The sequence below is a fragment of the Oryctolagus cuniculus genome, chromosome 1 (genome assembly GCF_051225735.1).
Source record: "Oryctolagus cuniculus isolate XC-2025 breed Fujian yellow rabbit chromosome 1, ASM5122573v1, whole genome shotgun sequence".
In the NCBI taxonomy this organism is placed as follows: domain Eukaryota; kingdom Metazoa; phylum Chordata; class Mammalia; order Lagomorpha; family Leporidae; genus Oryctolagus; species Oryctolagus cuniculus.
This window is the reverse complement of record NC_142867.1, coordinates 11,852,148-11,869,404: the sequence shown is the minus strand read 5'-3', so window position 1 is coordinate 11,869,404 and position 17,257 is coordinate 11,852,148. Positions and strand designations below refer to the sequence as shown.

The window sequence follows — 17,257 nt, the reverse complement described above, 5'->3', positions numbered from 1 at the left end:
GTGTTGCACAAGACGTACCCCACAGCAGAGGCCAGTTGCAGGCCCAGGCCTTTGGTTCAACATCCAACTGGTTACCATTTGAGGCTTCCCATGATACCCTTCTTTGCTAGAGCAGCTCACATAACTCAAGACAGAGCATTTCCACTTACCAGGTTACCAAAAAGAATGGTGAATCTTCAACGGCTCACCAGGTGTGCAACCTGCTTTCTTTTTAGCAACCAAGAAGCTCTCAGAACCCTGATGTTCAGGGATTCTTTTGGAGGCTTCCTTGTCAATCTTCAGCCTCTCTCCCCTTTCTAGAGGAGACGAATGAGGCTGAAATTTCCAAGCTTCTTTTTATTTTTTTTTATTTTTTTTTTTATTTTTTTTTTTTGACAGGCAGAGTGGACAGTGAGAGAGAGAGACAGAGAGAAAGGTCTTCCTTTGCCGTTGGTTCACCCTCCAATGGCTGCCGCGGCCGGCGCGCTGCGGCCGGCGCACCGCGCTGATCCGATGGCAGGAGCCAGGAGCCAGGTGCTTTTCCTGGTCTCCCATGGGGTGCAGGGCCCAAGCACCTGGGCCATCCTCCACTGCACTCCCTGGCCACAGCAGAGGGCTGGCCTGGAAGAGGGGCAACCGGGACAGAATCCGGCGCCCCGACCGGGACTAGAACCCGGTGTGCCGGCGCCGCTAGGCGGAGGATTAGCCTAGTGAGCCGCGGCGCCGGCCAAATTTCCAAGCTTCTAATCATGGCTCTGACTTCCTGATGAGCAGCTGCCATGCAGGAGCCAACAAGAATCACCCCAGTGGAACAAATGATTCTCCTGTCACCCAGGAAATCCTAAGATTAGGAGTTTTGGCTCAAGACCAAATAGTGCAACAAAATACCCTTATTGTTCCCAATTTGTAAGGGTTTTAGGAGTTCTATGCCAGCAACTGGATGCAGAGGCTATAAATATATGATTGGTTCCGATAAAGTGAAGCATGCAGATCTGTGGTAGGAGCAAAGAAGCAGGTGCTTGCAAATGTGACAAGGCGGTGAGGACATGCAGAATCTGAGGAGTGGAGTTTGGAGTTTTTTTAATCATGACTTTTTAATATTGTGGTTTAAAAAAAACTGTGATTTAACATTTCACAGTAGCTAATTGCACTTGCATTCACAGCTGATCCCATCCTCCCTAAGAACTGAGACATTACATTGGGAGAGTCATTTCAGTCTTCCCAAGATCTATTACAATGTAAGGGGGTGTGTCATGTCAAGGAAAGGCACCTGCTTCCCAGGGCCCCGCCCCCCAGCCCAACCCCAGTGTCATGCTATGAGCCACATTTCCATGACCTTTCCTTCTGGGACCACTCATGTTGATGCATTAGCTTCCCTGGGCAGGTTCAGTCTTCCTGAGTGTAGACACCATGTCTTCAACAACTCCTGCTCTCCTGTCATGCTCTGGATAAGCCTTGACACATGGCAGCTGTTCACTGACTATTTCGTTGAAGTAAAAGTACCATCTTCCTTCCAGTAAAGAAGCCATGAAAAATCCATCCACCCAGTTGTTCCGCTCTCTGTCTCCCAGGTGCTGGTAATGCAGTGGTAAACAGATGTAGTTCCTGGCCTCTGGGAGATTCCATGCAGTGTATGAGACAGGCAAGTCACATGGTCTTTCAAGTGAAGCAAAGTGAGGTGAGAGAAACAAACAGGACACTCTCATAGGCATAAATAGAGAGTAGGAAGAAGAGATAGATGTAGGATGGACGTCTGCACGGAGATTTGACTGCACAGGGTGGGGCCATCAAAGCCAATTTCGATGTCGGGGAACGGGACAGCCTGGCCAGCTGTGCCGCTCCCGACAAGAAGTTTAGTGCTGGGCTTTTTCCACCCTGCCCGTTGCTAATTGCAAGATCCTGTTTTGACTTTAAGCATCCTGTTATTGCATGTTTCCCACACTTAGTTGGTAACATGTTTTCCGTGAATGATATATATAAATAGGTGGACGGTGGGCGGGAGTGAGTGAATGAATGCTGGTAAAAGAGGGAGGAATGAATGAACGCTGGTAAAAGGCGGAGTGAATGAATGAACGCTGGTAAAAGACGGAGGAATGAATGAACGCTGGTAAAAGACGGGGAGTGAATGAATGAACGCTGGTAAAAGACGGAGTTATGAATGAACGCCGGTAATAGGCGGAGTTGTGAATGAATGCCGGTAACAGGGCGGGCGTTCGCGACATGTAACGCGAGTCTGCTGAAAAATAAAGTGGAAGCTGAAAAGCCGATAAACGCGTCTGGTGTCTCCGAGGTCTCGCCGGCGTTAACCTATCCGGAAGGTGTACGCCTGCAAATTTCTGCAGAGGCAGTGACATCAGGCAGGAAAGAGCTTGGAGTTTCAGGAAACTGAAAAGAGATCATGGGACTTCAATAGGGAGATGGAGTGTGTCTTAAATTGGGGCTGGAAAAGTGACCACGGCCACACAAAGGATCTGGGTTTTATTCTAGGGCTACAAGTCCTTGGATCACTTCAAGCATCAGAATCAAGTGACCTGTTTAGGGTTTTGAAAGATGGCACTGCTTGAGTTGAAAGGGAAGGACCAGAGGAAGGTGAAGTGGGAAGCAAGGCAGTCCCAAGGAGCTTCAGTAAGCAGCCAGCACAGAGTTTGGTAGACTGAGACCCAAGCTCAAATCCAGCCCAGCATGGCCTTCTTTGTAATGGAAGTTTCACTGGAACACAGCCACACTCATATTGTCTTTGAATGCTTGTCATTCAAATATTTGGCAATATGACAAGGACCCAGACCCCCAAAGACTGCAATAGGTACAGTCTGGCCCTTTAGAGAGAGTTTTCCAACCCTAGAAATCAAAGACAAGACGATGATCAAGTCCACATTCTGTGCACTGGAGTCCTGATGTCCATGTCACTTGTTACAATGAGACACAATGCCTGTGGCCCATCCCCTCCCTCCTGCCCTTGATGGTCAAGGCTCCCATGGAGAAAGCAATGAAAATGGATCTGTAAGACATAATCATGGCAGGGGGGAGTGTGCAGTGATATGCATGCCCACAAACTACCTGCAAATGCCGGAACTGGGCAATGACAGGGGAAACAAAGAGGTAATTCGAGGGTCAGGTGTGCAGGTGAGATCTCTGGGGCTCATGAATGGCACTGACGATATCGGGGGATCTGAGGAAGACATGGAAATTGAGGACAGTGTCAAGGTTTCTGGCTCAAGTAATATAAGACCGTTGCTAAACTAAGAAGAGTAAAAGTTTTCAAGAGAAAAATCAATATTTTAGTAATATCTTCCTCAAGAATTTATGAAAGCCTGGAATTTCAGAGGCGATCAAGAACTTAAAGTCAATATAGGCTAAAACTGATGAGGTGGGTTTTAATGTTTCCTTGAAGTCTTGTATACAAAAATGTACATTCTAAGTGCTGACACAAATAACGTGCACAAAGAGACAGATTTTATTAAAAAGGTGAGAAAGTGAACACACATACACACACACATACACACACACACACACACACACACATGAGCAGATCGCCTCATATAGAGGCAGTGGGCCAAAAATTTGTCCAAAAAGAGAAGGGGTGGGAGAAGGGAGACAGAACACCTGACAGTACCTCCAGCTGTGTCTCTGGCTGAAGAGAGTTTCTCCTACTTTGCCTCCATTATAAGGTCAGGGTCGCACTTTTTAGGTGTGAAGTCACAAGGGAATTATACAGCACCTCCACAAATTCCACGTTCAGCTCAATATCTATATTTTCATGGCATCTTCCTTGAGTCCCAGATGAAACAGATGCACTCCAGGAAAGGGGATATTTTGATTGACAAGTAGGAGGATAGAATTACACACAGGGGCTTGGGACTTCCAACTCAGCAGACCTACCTAACTGACTGTCTCTGTTATTAAACACCTGAAGTGCTGTTTTCACCACCTGACTCATGGGAGTCTGGGGTCCTGCAGCCAGTTTTTGAAACTGTGCCCTTAGGAGTCCATAGGAATGAACGTAGAGGAGATTCCAAGTCAGCGGATTAGTGACAAGGTGGTACACTCAAAGCTAGGTGAACATAGTGGGGAAAAAAAGTGGAGTAAGTGCATTATCAGGGGAGAGTTGGAGGGAAAATTGCAGTGGAGATTCTGCAGAAGGAGGAGAGAGATCGTGGATGTGTTTGGAAGGTGTGGACAGCCAGCAATGAGCATGGATACAACAGATGACCCCAGCAGCCCTGAGCCAGAGAAAGTGCCAGCTTTGGAGAGCAAGGTGAGATCAAACTGTAGTGGCCCATGCCACCGGTGATATAGCCAGGGGGAGAGCCCAGCGGATTACATTGTCTTTGAGTCTGGCCCAGAGCCCTGAGGAGAACATGGTGCACACTTACCCAGGGAAAAAGAGAAAGGGCACATACCTCTTTCCCCATGCTTTCCTCAATGGCAGCTGGCAACCAGCTGCGGACGGGCACCATTTTGGAATAAGTAGGTAACAACTACACACCCAGTGCACACCCAGCAACAACTGGCAAGGACAGTCACTACCTTGTCAGCAGAGGCAATTGCAGCAGCTCAGAGGAAGAGGGGAGGGCGGGAGGTACCCGACAATGGGCTGGAAGAAGGAACATTTTTGGATATTAGTACTGGGTGCAGAGACTCTTTTATGTGCCCAATATGATTATGAAACAAGTAGGGCTGTGGCCAGTGGGTATTGTGCACATATGTGATCCAGGAATTTTATCAAAGGGAAAAATCTGCATTCCCCACTGACTCTGAGTCTGGCTGGGAAGACTGACAGGGCCTTAGGCACCTACATATGACTGTGAGGTGCCCCCAGGTCCTCAACATTTCCCAGTGCCTAGGTGGGACTCAGGCAGCTGGCTCAGGGAATATCCCAGCACCTCTGTGGATGGCACAGGCTAGTGGGGCAGAGTGGATGCTCTGCACCCTGTGACCTTGGGAGCCCCAGGTGCTAAAACTGTAGAAACTGTGACAGCATGAGAGGGTGCAAGGTGTAGCTGGGTCTCTGGGCAATCACTGCGTGGTTCTACAAGCTCAGTCTACTAGCTGATTGCCTGGGGTGAGTCATTTCAGTGGGTTCTATGCTCACACTGAGGACTGCACAGATTTTTTGTGTGGCTCATGCACAAGCAAGGATGAGTATTGTAAGTACTGTGGCTTAACACTCAGGCATTGATCGCCTTGGAGGAGAGGAGGTGAGGATGTGATCACATGAACAGGGGTGACCATTTCCCACCCCCACCACTTTCTGTTAATAAGAGGAAATCCACCAGGCCCAACTTGGGTGTTCCCCAAACACTCAACCCACATGGAGCACTAATCAGAGCTCCTTGGCCACATCCAGGACACTTCTGGGCATTCACTGAAAGTGCAGACATGCCACTAAGCCACAGAAGCATAGCTCAAAGGTAAAGGCCAATGGCCAGCACTCAGCTCACTAAGATAATCCTCCGTCTGTGGCACCGGCACCCAGGGTTCCAGTCCCGGTTGGGTTCCAGATTCTGTCCCGATTGCTGCTCTTCCAGTCCAGCTCCCTGCTGTGGCCCGGAAGTGCAGTGGAGGATGGCCCAAGTACTTGGGCCCTGCACCCGCATGGGAGACCAGGAGGAAGCACCTGGCTCCTGGCTTCGGATCGACGCAGCATGCTGGCCACAATGCGCTGGCTGTAGCGGCCACTTGGGGGGTGAACCAACGGAAAAAGGAAGACCTTTCTCTCTGTCTCTCTCTCTCTCTCTCTCACTGTCTGACTCTGCCTGTCAAAAAAAAAAAAGATAAAGGCCATTGGAAAAAAAATCAGTAAGTGCCATTATGTTCCTAAAGCTGTACCTATTAAATATGTATCATTAAATAAAAGCGTTCTATAAAAAAGGAAATTATAGCAATAAAAGCTCACATTTAAAAACAGGAGGAAAAAAACAATAAGTATCAGGGCCAGCGTTGTGGTGTAGTGGGCTAAGCCTGTGCCTACAGTGCTGGCATCACATATGGGATCCGGTTTGAGTCCCAGCTGCCCATCTTCCGATCAAGCTCTCTGTGTGAGCACAGAAAAGCAGATGATCCTATGCTTGGGCCTCTGGGCCCCTGAACCCACATGGGATACCCCAAAGAAGTTCCTGGCTCCTGGCTTTGCATCAGTTCAGCTCTGGCCATTGCAGCCATTTGGAAAGTAAACCAGCTGAAGATCTTCCTCTCTGTCTCTCCCTCTCTGTAACTCTCTCTCTCAAATAAATTAATCAAATATTTTCAAAGTAAAATAATAATTGTCTATACAATGCCAAAAAATAAATGCAAAGGGACCAACACTGTGACATAGTGGGTAAGGCCACCATCAGCAGTGCAGGCATCCCATATGGATGCTGGCTTGAGTCTTGGCTACTCCACTTCCAATCTAGCTCTCTGCTATGGCTTGGGAAAGCAGTAGAAGATTGCCTAAGTCCTTGGACACCTGCACCAGCATGGGAGACTCAATAGAAACTCCAGTCTCCTGGCTTCAGAACAGCCCAGCTCCAGCCATTGCAACCATTTGGAGAGTGAACCAGATCTCTCTCACTCTCTCTCTCTCTCTCTCTCTTTATGCCTCTGCCTCTCTGTAACTGTCTACAAATAAATTATATAAATAAATAAATAAATAAAATTTTAAATAAATAAATGCAGAAATTTAAGAGACAAGAATAATGAAAGCATCATGACCCCCACAAAAGAACACAACAACATTTCAATATTAGAATGTAAACATGAAGAGATTGAAGAATTGCCAGAAAAAGAATTCAAAAAATTAATTATAGGATTGCTCAAAAAATTCAGGAGCAAATCCACAAACTAAAGAAATTCATACATGGGAGCCAGTGTGGTGGCGTAGCAGGTAAAGTCACTGCCTGCAAGTGCCAGCATCCCATATGAGTGCCAGTTCAAGTCCCAGTTGTTCCACTTCCATTCCAGCTCTCTGCTATGACCTGGGAAAGCTGGATAAGACGACCCAAGTCCTTGGACCCCTGCACCCGAGTGGAAGACCCTGGCTCCTGGCTTTGGATTGGCACAGCCATCTGGGGAGTGAACCAGTGGATGGAAGACCTCTCTCTCTTTTTCTCTCTCTCTCTGCCTCTTTGTAACTCTGCCTTTCAAATAAATAAATAAATCTTTAAAACAAATAAAGAAATCCATACATGACATGAGTGAGAATTTTTCCCATGAAATTCGTATTTTAAAGATAAATAAAAATGAAATATTAGAAATGAAGAATGCAATAAATCAAAGAAAACAATGCACTGGAAAGCCTTAAAAACAGCCTTGATGGAGCAGAAGAAAGAAAAATAAGCTAGAAGATAAATCTTTGGAAATTTTTCAGTCAGACAAAAAAAAGAATAAGTCAGAAAAATTAAAAACAGTGCTGGGGATTTATGGGATACCGTGAAACAATCCAACATATGGGTTATAGGAGTTCCTGAAGGTGTGGAAAGGAAGAATGGACTAGAACATCTGTCTACTGAATTAATTATAGAAAACTTCCCAAATTTCATGAAAGAAAGGGGCATCCAAGTACAGGAAGCACATAGAACTCCTAATCGCCATGACCAGAAAAACATCTTCACCATGACACATTGTCATCAAACTTTCAACAATAAAACATAAAGAAAAGATTCTAAAATGCATAAAATAAATGCCACATTATTTTCGAAGAATCTCCAAGTATACTCACAGCTGACTTCTCATCAGAAACTCTTCAGGCTAGGAGAGAATGGAAAGACATAGTTTAAGTCTTAAGAAAAAAAATGGTCAACCCAGAATATTTTACCTTACAAAGCTCTCATTTATCAATGGAGGTGAAATAAAGACCTTCCATGACAAACATAAATTGAAAGTATTTGTCACCATTTGCCCAGCCTTACAAAAGATGCTTAAGGATGTGTTACACACAGAAACATGGTCATCAATATTAAAGAAGGTGAATGCAGAAAATCTCCCAGTAAAATTACAAAGGAAATCCAAAGCAAACAATAGGAATATTTATGGAAAAATGGCAGGCCCAAGTCATTACTTATCAATAGTCACCTTGACTGTAAATGGCCTCAACTCTACAGTTAAAAGTCCCAGACCAGCTGAAAAGATTAAAAAACAAGACTCAGCCAGTGCCACGGCTCAATAGGCTAATCCTCCACCTGCGGTGCCAGCACACTGGGTTCTATTCCCAGTTGGGGCACCAGATTCTGTCCCGGTTGCTTCTTTTCCAGGCCAGCTCTCTGCTGTGGCCTGGAAGTGCAGTGGAGGATGGCCCAAGTCCTTGGGCCCTGCACCCGCATGGCATACCAGGAGAAGCACCTGGCTCATACCTTCGGATCAGCGTGTTGCGCCGGCCGTAGCACACCAGCCGCGGCAGCCATTGGAGGGTGAACCAACAGCAAAGGAAGACCTTTCTTTCTGTCTCTCTCTCACTGTCCACTCTGCCTGTAAAAATAATTAAAAAAAAAACAAAGCTCAACTATTTGCTGGATACAAGAAACACATCTCACTGATAAAGACATATGCAGACTGAAAGTGAAAGGTTGGAATGGAAAAAGATACTCCATGCTAAGAGAAGACAAAAAAGAACAGGTGTAGCCATCCTAATATCAGACAAAATAGACTTTAACACAAAAACTGTTAAAAGAGATAAAGAATGACACTATGTGATCATGAAGGGATCAATTCAATAAGAACATGTGACTATAATAAATATATACGCACACACTACAGGGTGTCTGGCTACTTAAAAGAAATATTATTGAATTTAAAGGGAGACATAAGCTCCAATACAATGGTAATGCAGGACTTTAACATTCCACTTTCAGCAATGGACAAATCAAATAGACAGAAAAATCAATAAAGACCAATAGAGCTAATCAACACTACAGACCAAATGGACCTAAAGGGTATCTACAAAACTTTTCACCTTGCAGTTAGAGAAAACATATTCTTCTCATAAGTACTTGGAATGTTCTCTAGGATAGACCACATGCTAGGCCATAAAGCAAGTCTCAGCAAATTCAATACCATGCATTGTCTATGATCACAATGGAAGGAAGCTGGAAATCAATAAATGAAGAGTCTCTAGATCATATGCAAACATATGAAGACTGAAAAACATGTTCCTGAAAGAACAGTGGGTAATACAAGAAATGAAAGAAAAATCAAAAAATTTCTGGAAATGAACGAAGATAAAAATACAGCACTGGCCCCTCAGGCGCCCTCCGGCGAGGTGGGGAGACGCGAGGCCGCGGCTCTTTTCTTCTGGTTTCCTCAGCGCCCGGCGAGGGGAGCGCGCGGGGTAGGCGGGCAGGCTCACCTGAGCCGGCCCCGCGAGCGCGCCGGGGGCGGGGGCTTCCTCGCTCCACGCCAGTCGGGACCAGGAAACTCCTGCGGGCGGCGACCCCCGGCCCGGTTCCTGACTGGGCGGCGAGGCCCCCGGGACGCGACTCTCGTCCCTCGGGATTTTCTTCGCTCCCTGCCGCCCCACGCCGTCTCCTCTCTGGGCGCGTGCTCCCTCCGGGGAGGCGGTCGCGTGCGGCCGGCCATGCACTAGGCAGGGCTCGCCCTATGCGTCTGGGGAGCGCGGACCGCTGCCTCGGCCGCCGCCTGCTGCCGCTCGCGGAGCCGGAGCCGGAGCCGGAGCCGGAGCCGGAGCCAGGCCGGGGCGTCGAGCTGCCGGCGGCAAGGCCATGTGGGGCTAGCCCGCGCCGCGCCTGGCCTGCAGCGGAACCGGCAACAGGGAGGCGGCCGTCGGCGCCCCGGACGGCGGGGACCAGGGCGGCGCGGGGCCCCGCGAGGACGCGACGCCCATGGACGCCTACCTGCGGAAACTGGGCTTGTATGGCAAACTGGTCGCCAAGGACGGGTCGTGCCTGTTCCGGGCCGTGGCGGAGCAGGTGTTGCACTCTCAGTCTCGTCATGTTGAAGTTGGAATGGCCTGTATTCACTATCTTCGAGAAAACAGAGAGAAATTTGAAGCGTTCATAGAAGGATCATTTGAAGAGTATTTAAAGCGTTTGGAAAATCCACAGGAGTGGGTAGGACAAGTGGAAATAAGTGCCCTTTCTCTTATGTACAGGAAAGATTTTATAATTTATCGGGAACCAAATGTTTCTCCGGCACAAGTAACTGAAAATAATTTTCCTGAAAAGGTATTACTATGTTTTTCAAATGGAAATCACTATGATATTGTTTACCCCATAAAGTATAAAGATAGTTCTGCTATGTGTCAGTCTCTTCTTTATGAATTGCTCTATGAGAAGGTATTTAAAGCTGATGTCAGTAAAATCGTGATGGGACTAGACACTTCTGAAGTAGCTGATGGAAACAACAGTGAAATATCAGATTCAGAGGATGATAGTTGCAAGAGGAAAACTGCTAATGATGTGAATGGATTTAAACCTTTGTCAGGCGATGAGCACTTGAAGAACAATGGGAATTCTACTAGCCTTCCCTTGTCTAGAAAGGTTCTTAAGTCACTCAATCCAGCAGTCTACAGAAATGTGGAATATGAAATTTGGCTGAAGTCTAAACAAACTCAACAAAAGCGTGATTATTCCATTGCTGCTGGTTTACAATATGAAGTTGGAGAGAAATGCCAAGTTAGGTTGGATCACAATGGAAAATTTCCTAATGCAGATATTCAAGGAGTTCACTCTGAGAATGGACCAGTTTTACAATATGAAGTTGGAGAGAAATGCCAAGTTAGGTTGGATCACAATGGAAAATTTCCTAATGCAGATATTCAAGGAGTTCACTCTGAGAATGGACCAGTTTTACAATATGAAGTTGGAGAGAAATGCCAAGTTAGGTTGGATCACAATGGAAAATTTCCTAATGCAGATATTCAAGGAGTTCACTCTGAGAATGGACCAGTTTTACAATATGAAGTTGGAGAGAAATGCCAAGTTAGGTTGGATCACAATGGAAAATTTCCTAATGCAGATATTCAAGGAGTTCACTCTGAGAATGGACCAGTTTTACAATATGAAGTTGGAGAGAAATGCCAAGTTAGGTTGGATCACAATGGAAAATTTCCTAATGCAGATATTCAAGGAGTTCACTCTGAGAATGGACCAGTTTTACAATATGAAGTTGGAGAGAAATGCCAAGTTAGGTTGGATCACAATGGAAAATTTCCTAATGCAGATATTCAAGGGGTTCACTCTGAGAATGGACCAGTTTTGGTTGAAGAATTGGGAAAAAAACATGCCGTGAAGACCCTCAAACCACCTCCCCCAGAAAGCTGGAGCACAATGTCAGGAAAGAAGATGAAAAAACCTTCTACTTCGGGACAAAATTTTCATTCTGAAATGGATTACAGAGGGCCAAAGAATCCAAGCAAGCCAATAAAAGCCCCATCAGTACTACCTCCTCAGCTCCAGCATCCTTTGGGAATAAGACAACATGCATTCTCTAGTCACTCTTCAGGGGCACAGTCTCAGAAATCCTCCAGTGAACACAAAAATCTTGCCAGGACACCTTCACAGATCATGAGAAAACCTGATCGTGAGAGAGCTGAGGATTTTGATCACACGAATAGAGAATCTCACTATTTTGGCCTCTCCCCTGAAGAACGCAGAGAGAAGCAAGCCATAGAAGAATCTCTTATACTTTAAGAGATTCAGAACAGAGATGAACAGGCTTTCCCAACCCTTTCCATGTCATCAGTCAGTACATCAGCTTCTCAAAGTAGCAACCATGTGTCCAGAGAGAATCATCCCACGGAAGTGATAGAAAAGGAAACAGGCGGAGAATGGACACAAGAACGGAAGGACAAAGACTCTGTCCATGGATCTACTCACTTGGATAAAAAACCTGAACCAAGTACATTAGAGAATATTAGTGATGATAGATGTGCAAGAGTTTCATCACCATTGAAGTCAAAGAAATTAGAGTGCCCATCTCCTGCAGAACAAAAGCCAGCAGAACATGGGTCTCTGTCAAATCCAGCTCCCCTTCTAGTGTCTCCAGAGGTCCATCTAACTCCTGCGGTGCCTTCTTTACCAGCCACTGTGCCAGCCTGGCCAAGTGAACCTACAACTTTTGGACCAACAGTTCCTGTGTCAATACAGGCAGTTAACCAGCCCTTGATGCCTTTGCCTCAGACATTGAGCCTTTACCAGGACCCACTGTATCCTGGGTTTCCTTACAATGAAAAGGGAGATCGAGCCATTGCACCACCTTATTCACTGTGTCACACTGGAGAGGACTTGCCTAAAGATAAGAATATTCTTCGTTTCTTCTTCAGTCTTGGAGTGAAGGCGTATAGTTGTCCGATGTGGGCCCCACATTCTTACCTGTACCCTCTGCACCAGGCCTACCTGGCAGCCTGCAGGATGTACCCAAAGGTCCCTGTCCCTGTCTATCCTCATAATCCTTGGTTCCAAGAAGCCCCTTCTGCTCAGAATGAAAGTGATTGTACCTGCACTGACACACACTTTCCTATGCAGACTGAGGCCAGTGTTAATGGCCAAATACCACAGGCAGAGATTGGACCGCCAACGTTTTCTTCACCTCTGGTTATCCCTCCATCTCAGGTGTCTGAAAGTGACGGACAGTTGTCTTACTAAGCTGATCTTGAATCTGAGAACCCTGGGCAGCTTCTTCATGCTGAATATGACGAATCACTAAGTGGCAAGAATATGTTCCCACAACCGTCCTTTGGACCTAATCCATTCTTGGGCCCAGTTCCCATTGTACCTCCTTTCTTCCCTCATGTTTGGTATGGGTACCCTTTTCAGGGATTCATAGAAAACCCAGTAATGAGGCAGAATATTGTGCTGCCCTCTGACGAGAAAGGAGAATTGGATCTACCGCTGGAAAATCTGGATCTGTCTAAAGAATGTGCTTCCGTTTCAGCTGTAGAGGAGTTTCCCAAAGCCAGGGGTGAAGGTGCACATTCTCTCCCTGAAGCAAGTGTGAGCAGTAAGCATGAAGGCCGGGCAGAGCAGTCATCCCAGACACGGAAAGCAGATCTGGCACTGGCCTCCGTCCCTCCTGGAGGAGAGGGAAAGGCTCATCTTCCCACTCAGATTCTAAACAGAGAGAGGGAAACTGTGCCAGTTGAACCTGAGCCTAAAAGGACCATTCAGAGTCTGAAAGAAAAACCAAAAAAAGTAAAAGATCCTAAGACTGCTGCTGATGTGGTCAGCCCTGGGGCCAACTCTGTGGATAGCAGAGTGCAAAGACCAAAAGAAGAGAGTTCAGAAGATGAAAATGAAGTATCTAATATTTTGAGAAGTGGTAGATCCAAGCAGTTCTATAATCAAACTTATGGAGGCAGGAAATACAAAAGTGATTGGGGCTATTCTGGTAGGGGTGGCTATCAACACCTGAGAGCTGAGGAGCCCTGGAAAGGGCAGTCAAGCAGAGGCCGGGATGAAGGTTATCAGTACCATCGCAATGTCAGAGGACGGCCCTATAGGGGTGACAGGAGGAGATCAGGGATGGGAGATGGCCACAGGGGACAACACACTTGATGGTTGTTGCTGGAGTCTTTTAGAGCAGAAACCCTTTCTTAGGTGGAATGTTTCTGAAGGCTTTAAAAAATACATTAAAATAAAAACCCAAATTGGAACTGTCTCCTCCCCTCCACATTTAGCCTCGCTCCCATCCTGGACGAGAGAATCTGGACAGGACTTCAAGGGGGCAGGTGGATTTCTGGCATTGCCACTTCACTCACAGTTTGATTTATCAGGTGACTTCTCCCCTAACAATTAGGAAATAAGTTTGTTAAAGTATTTTTTATAAACAACTTAATATAAAACATCATAGATTTAGTGTTTGTTTTATTTTCCTTGTATAAGTTTGATTTTAAATGTTGGAAATGTGTGCTTTATAGTGTTTACTAAAGTGACAAGAAAATATACCATTTGACACACTATAGATTCCAAAATATAACATTGCACCAAATAGAAATGTTTATTTTATTATGCAATGCCTTAGTCGTAAACTGGGCGCAAACAGTTCTCAGCCTAAAACACTGTTGTCTTTTAAAATGCTTCCAACCCAAAGGCCTTTCATCTCAATATCTGTCAAACTTGAATAATGTCTTCTCTTTAATATTTCACATAAGGCAGCCTATTACCTGTGTCTTAGAAATGTTGTATATAGTTCTTTTAATATTCATAGGGTATATTTTTGAATTTTGGTGAGTATTTGTTGAATTTGAGAGTGCATACAAGAATAGATGTTTAGGAAATAGTAGGAAATCCACTGAAATGGCTGTTTCCACCAAGAATTCTTAGCACTGGTGTAAATATCATGGAGCCTACTCGAAAGATACGTAGATGCTATGCATTCTGAAAATAATCTGCATCTGTTAAAACTGCAGAAGTTTTTTAATGCCACTTTAACACTAATGCACTGACAGATTCTAAATATTTTGTGAGAAGAAATGTTAAAAATTTTTAGCTTGACAGGTTTCTATAGAGTTCCTGTGTTTTGTTTTCTCCTTGCACCATTTGTTGGTTATGTGTCTCACCTTACATTTGCATGTTCAGCTTGTCATGGCTGGAATCATTGTACAAAATGAGATGATTGTGACTTCCAGGTCATTTCTAGAGGACGCTGCTAGAAAGTGGTTTCGCTTTGCATTGGATAGTTTGTTACCCTGAGGTTGCAAGTCTTGGATCTTGTTCCTTCCAGTCCTTGCAGTATTCACTAGAGGTTTCCTTGGCATGTTGCACTCTCTTCTCCTTTGGACATTGGACTGTCTGCACAGTATTCATTCATTTGTGTTACTTTGTAAAATAACTAGCTTATATTTCTTTTTGTACATACCAATGTGAAAATCTACCTGCTTTTTTATGTTGATTACCTTTTTATCAGGAAGTTTGAGTGCTATGCAAATAATATAGTAGTAATTTCTCCTTGCATGCCATGTGTAATTATACCTAGCCAAAACTAGATGTTGTGGCTTTCTTGTTTTTTTTTGAAGCATATTACTTTAAAAGCAAATACAATTCACTTGAATTTGACAAACTGAAACAGACGAGTTTTCTGGGTTCTCTGTTAACCTATAGGAATGTTTGGATGCCAGCTTGGCTCAGTGAATCTCCACTGTACTGTAATAATGGTTATTTACCTCTGTGCTGTTTTAATTACCTAATGTCTGTGTAACTGCTGATTTGAGTAGTGATTAGCATTTAGATATTTTGTAACATAGGATTTTAGAGAGCACTTTGAAAGATAACATTTTATTATGATGGTGCTAGGTAAAATTTTGTAGACTGAAGTGGTTGTATGGCAAAGAAAAAAATTCTTGGGAGAATCTGTTGAAAGGAATTTTTATCATCACCTTCTAAGCTAGAACCATTTGTGAAGGTACTGCTTAAGCCAGTGGCTAAATTATGCAATGAGAAGGTAGAGGGTCCTCCGCTTTCAGCTCATGCTTTTTTTTAGTGTAGTAGTGTTTATCTGATCATTTTTGTGAAAATCACATTTTGATATGAATACCAATTTAAAAGTTGAATGGTTGATCTCAGGAGTCCAAAAGAAGTGGCTGTTTCCAGTGTGCTTCATTTTATTGACTGGGGTTTGAGCTCAGTTTCTGGAAATGTTAAAACATTGGATAGGAAAGAATGCTTAGTTGATTTCTTCACGGCCGTGCTGTCTTACCTCAATCGAGTAACAGTACTCTATAGCTCCTGAAGGAAACACTGATTTGCTTCCTGTTTCCTGTATCTCACCTCTAGGACATGATGGAAACAGTGCTGAAAGAATTTGAGCAGATGGTACTTTCCTCAGTGACCTCTGGAATAACAGAATTCTGACTTTTGATAGTTTTTTAAATATTAATTCTTGCATGAACGTCAGTTTTGTTTTCTTCTTTTAGGTTTGTTTTTAAATGTACTAGTCCAGGGGATTTTGCCTTATGCTGAGGTCAAATTAGGGCCAAGCAAGCTTTTGTCCTCCTTAATTTTAACTATGTCATATTGTCTATTGACATGAGATAAAATACTTCTGTGTAAGAGAAAAGCTGCAAAAGTATAGAACTGAGAATCATTTGTATTGATTTGGAAACCAAAACTTTATTGTATTATGATCATACATACACATTTTTGAAGAACAAGTATTTAGACTGACCAAAGCTCACCTGTTCGTTTTTAGTTAGGTGCTTTTGCTGAACTTGATTCTAGCCCCCCTTTTTAGTACTGTGTGTCTTTTCAAGTTCATTTCCCTTCAGACATACCTTTAACTCTTGCCCCAGGTGTTTATTGGCAGCAAGATGCTGGTGTCTGTGCATTCCCCATGCTGTTCCTGGTAACCCACGCATTTATTTTCATACAGACCGAAGCTCAGACCCTGCCTTGAACTGGCAATGAATAGGTTTTCCCAAACTGCAGTGCTGATGCAGCTTATTTGATGCAGACGCTATGTTCTTGCAGTGTAGTGTTTCCTTTTTGACTCAAGGGTAGATTAAATGCCTGTGAACTGCAAACTTGCTTATGATTGACTTGGTGCAATAAAATTCCTTTCTAACCATTTGTGGTTTAGGAAATGTTCAGCCATCTTAGAAATTAGCAATATTTATTTTTGCCTCACTTGTTTTACTTTGTTTTAGATGAGATAAACTGTCCTTTCACTTATGGGTACTTCAGCAAGGTCCATTCTGGTGTAGCCAAAGAGAATGTGTATTTGGCTACACTGGTTCTGTTTACTATAGTTTGCTCCCTATTTTATGTCTAAATGCTATTATTTTCATTCAGAATCTCAGTGGCTCACTTCCAGTATGTCAGTTTCAAAGATCTGAGGTTTTGCTACTAGTGTCAGCTATTGACTCTCCCACTAATTTTTTTAAGAAAAAATTTCCCCCCTGAAATACAAGTTTTAGAAAATCATAAGGGGTGGGTGCATGTCTTAATGCTGAGCAGCAGCAACTTTGGGGTTGAATTTACTTGAATGGATTAAAAATTGCATTTGTTACAGAGCTAGAAAAAAATTTATGTATGGAAAATGATAATAGCCTTACACTGAGTAAAAATAATACTTAAAAGCATGTGAAGATGTGATCACTTGTGATGTTACTTGTAAAAAAAAAGTATATATACACATATCTTTTGAAGTGTTGAAAGGAACATAGTACTTTATATTCTTTATCATATCACTTTTTGTAAGTGTTGAATATATCCCTGTTTATTTTTCCATGTTCTGTTTTGTAGCCTTAAGAAGTGTTTCAAACATATCTGAATGTATAAAATAAGATAAATGCCCTACATGGTGTGATGCTGCATTATATATAAAAACTGTGTGCATATATTAAATTTTG

The 17,257-nt window shown here is 44.0% G+C and overlaps 1 long non-coding RNA gene and 1 pseudogene across 3 annotated transcripts in view; one reads left to right on the top strand and one right to left on the bottom strand.

Moving 5' to 3' along the window:
* LOC149128297 (uncharacterized) overlaps positions 1–9,923 on the bottom strand; it is a 134,320-nt gene extending 124,397 nt beyond the window's left edge. For both annotated transcript variants that reach the window (XR_016216790.1, XR_016216788.1), the window contains exons 1-3: positions 9,807–9,923; positions 8,310–8,424; positions 7,679–7,707 (exon numbers count right to left, since the gene is read on the bottom strand). This is a non-coding gene — a long non-coding RNA (uncharacterized LOC149128297). The remainder of the gene's footprint in view (positions 1–7,678; positions 7,708–8,309; positions 8,425–9,806) is intronic.
* Positions 9,693–16,255, top strand: LOC149128296 (OTU domain-containing protein 4-like; annotated as a pseudogene). The gene is made up of 2 exons (XR_016216786.1): positions 9,693–10,591; positions 11,102–16,255. The product of XR_016216786.1 is annotated as an OTU domain-containing protein 4-like (transcript).
* The last annotated feature ends 1,002 nt before the right edge of the window (positions 16,256–17,257 follow it).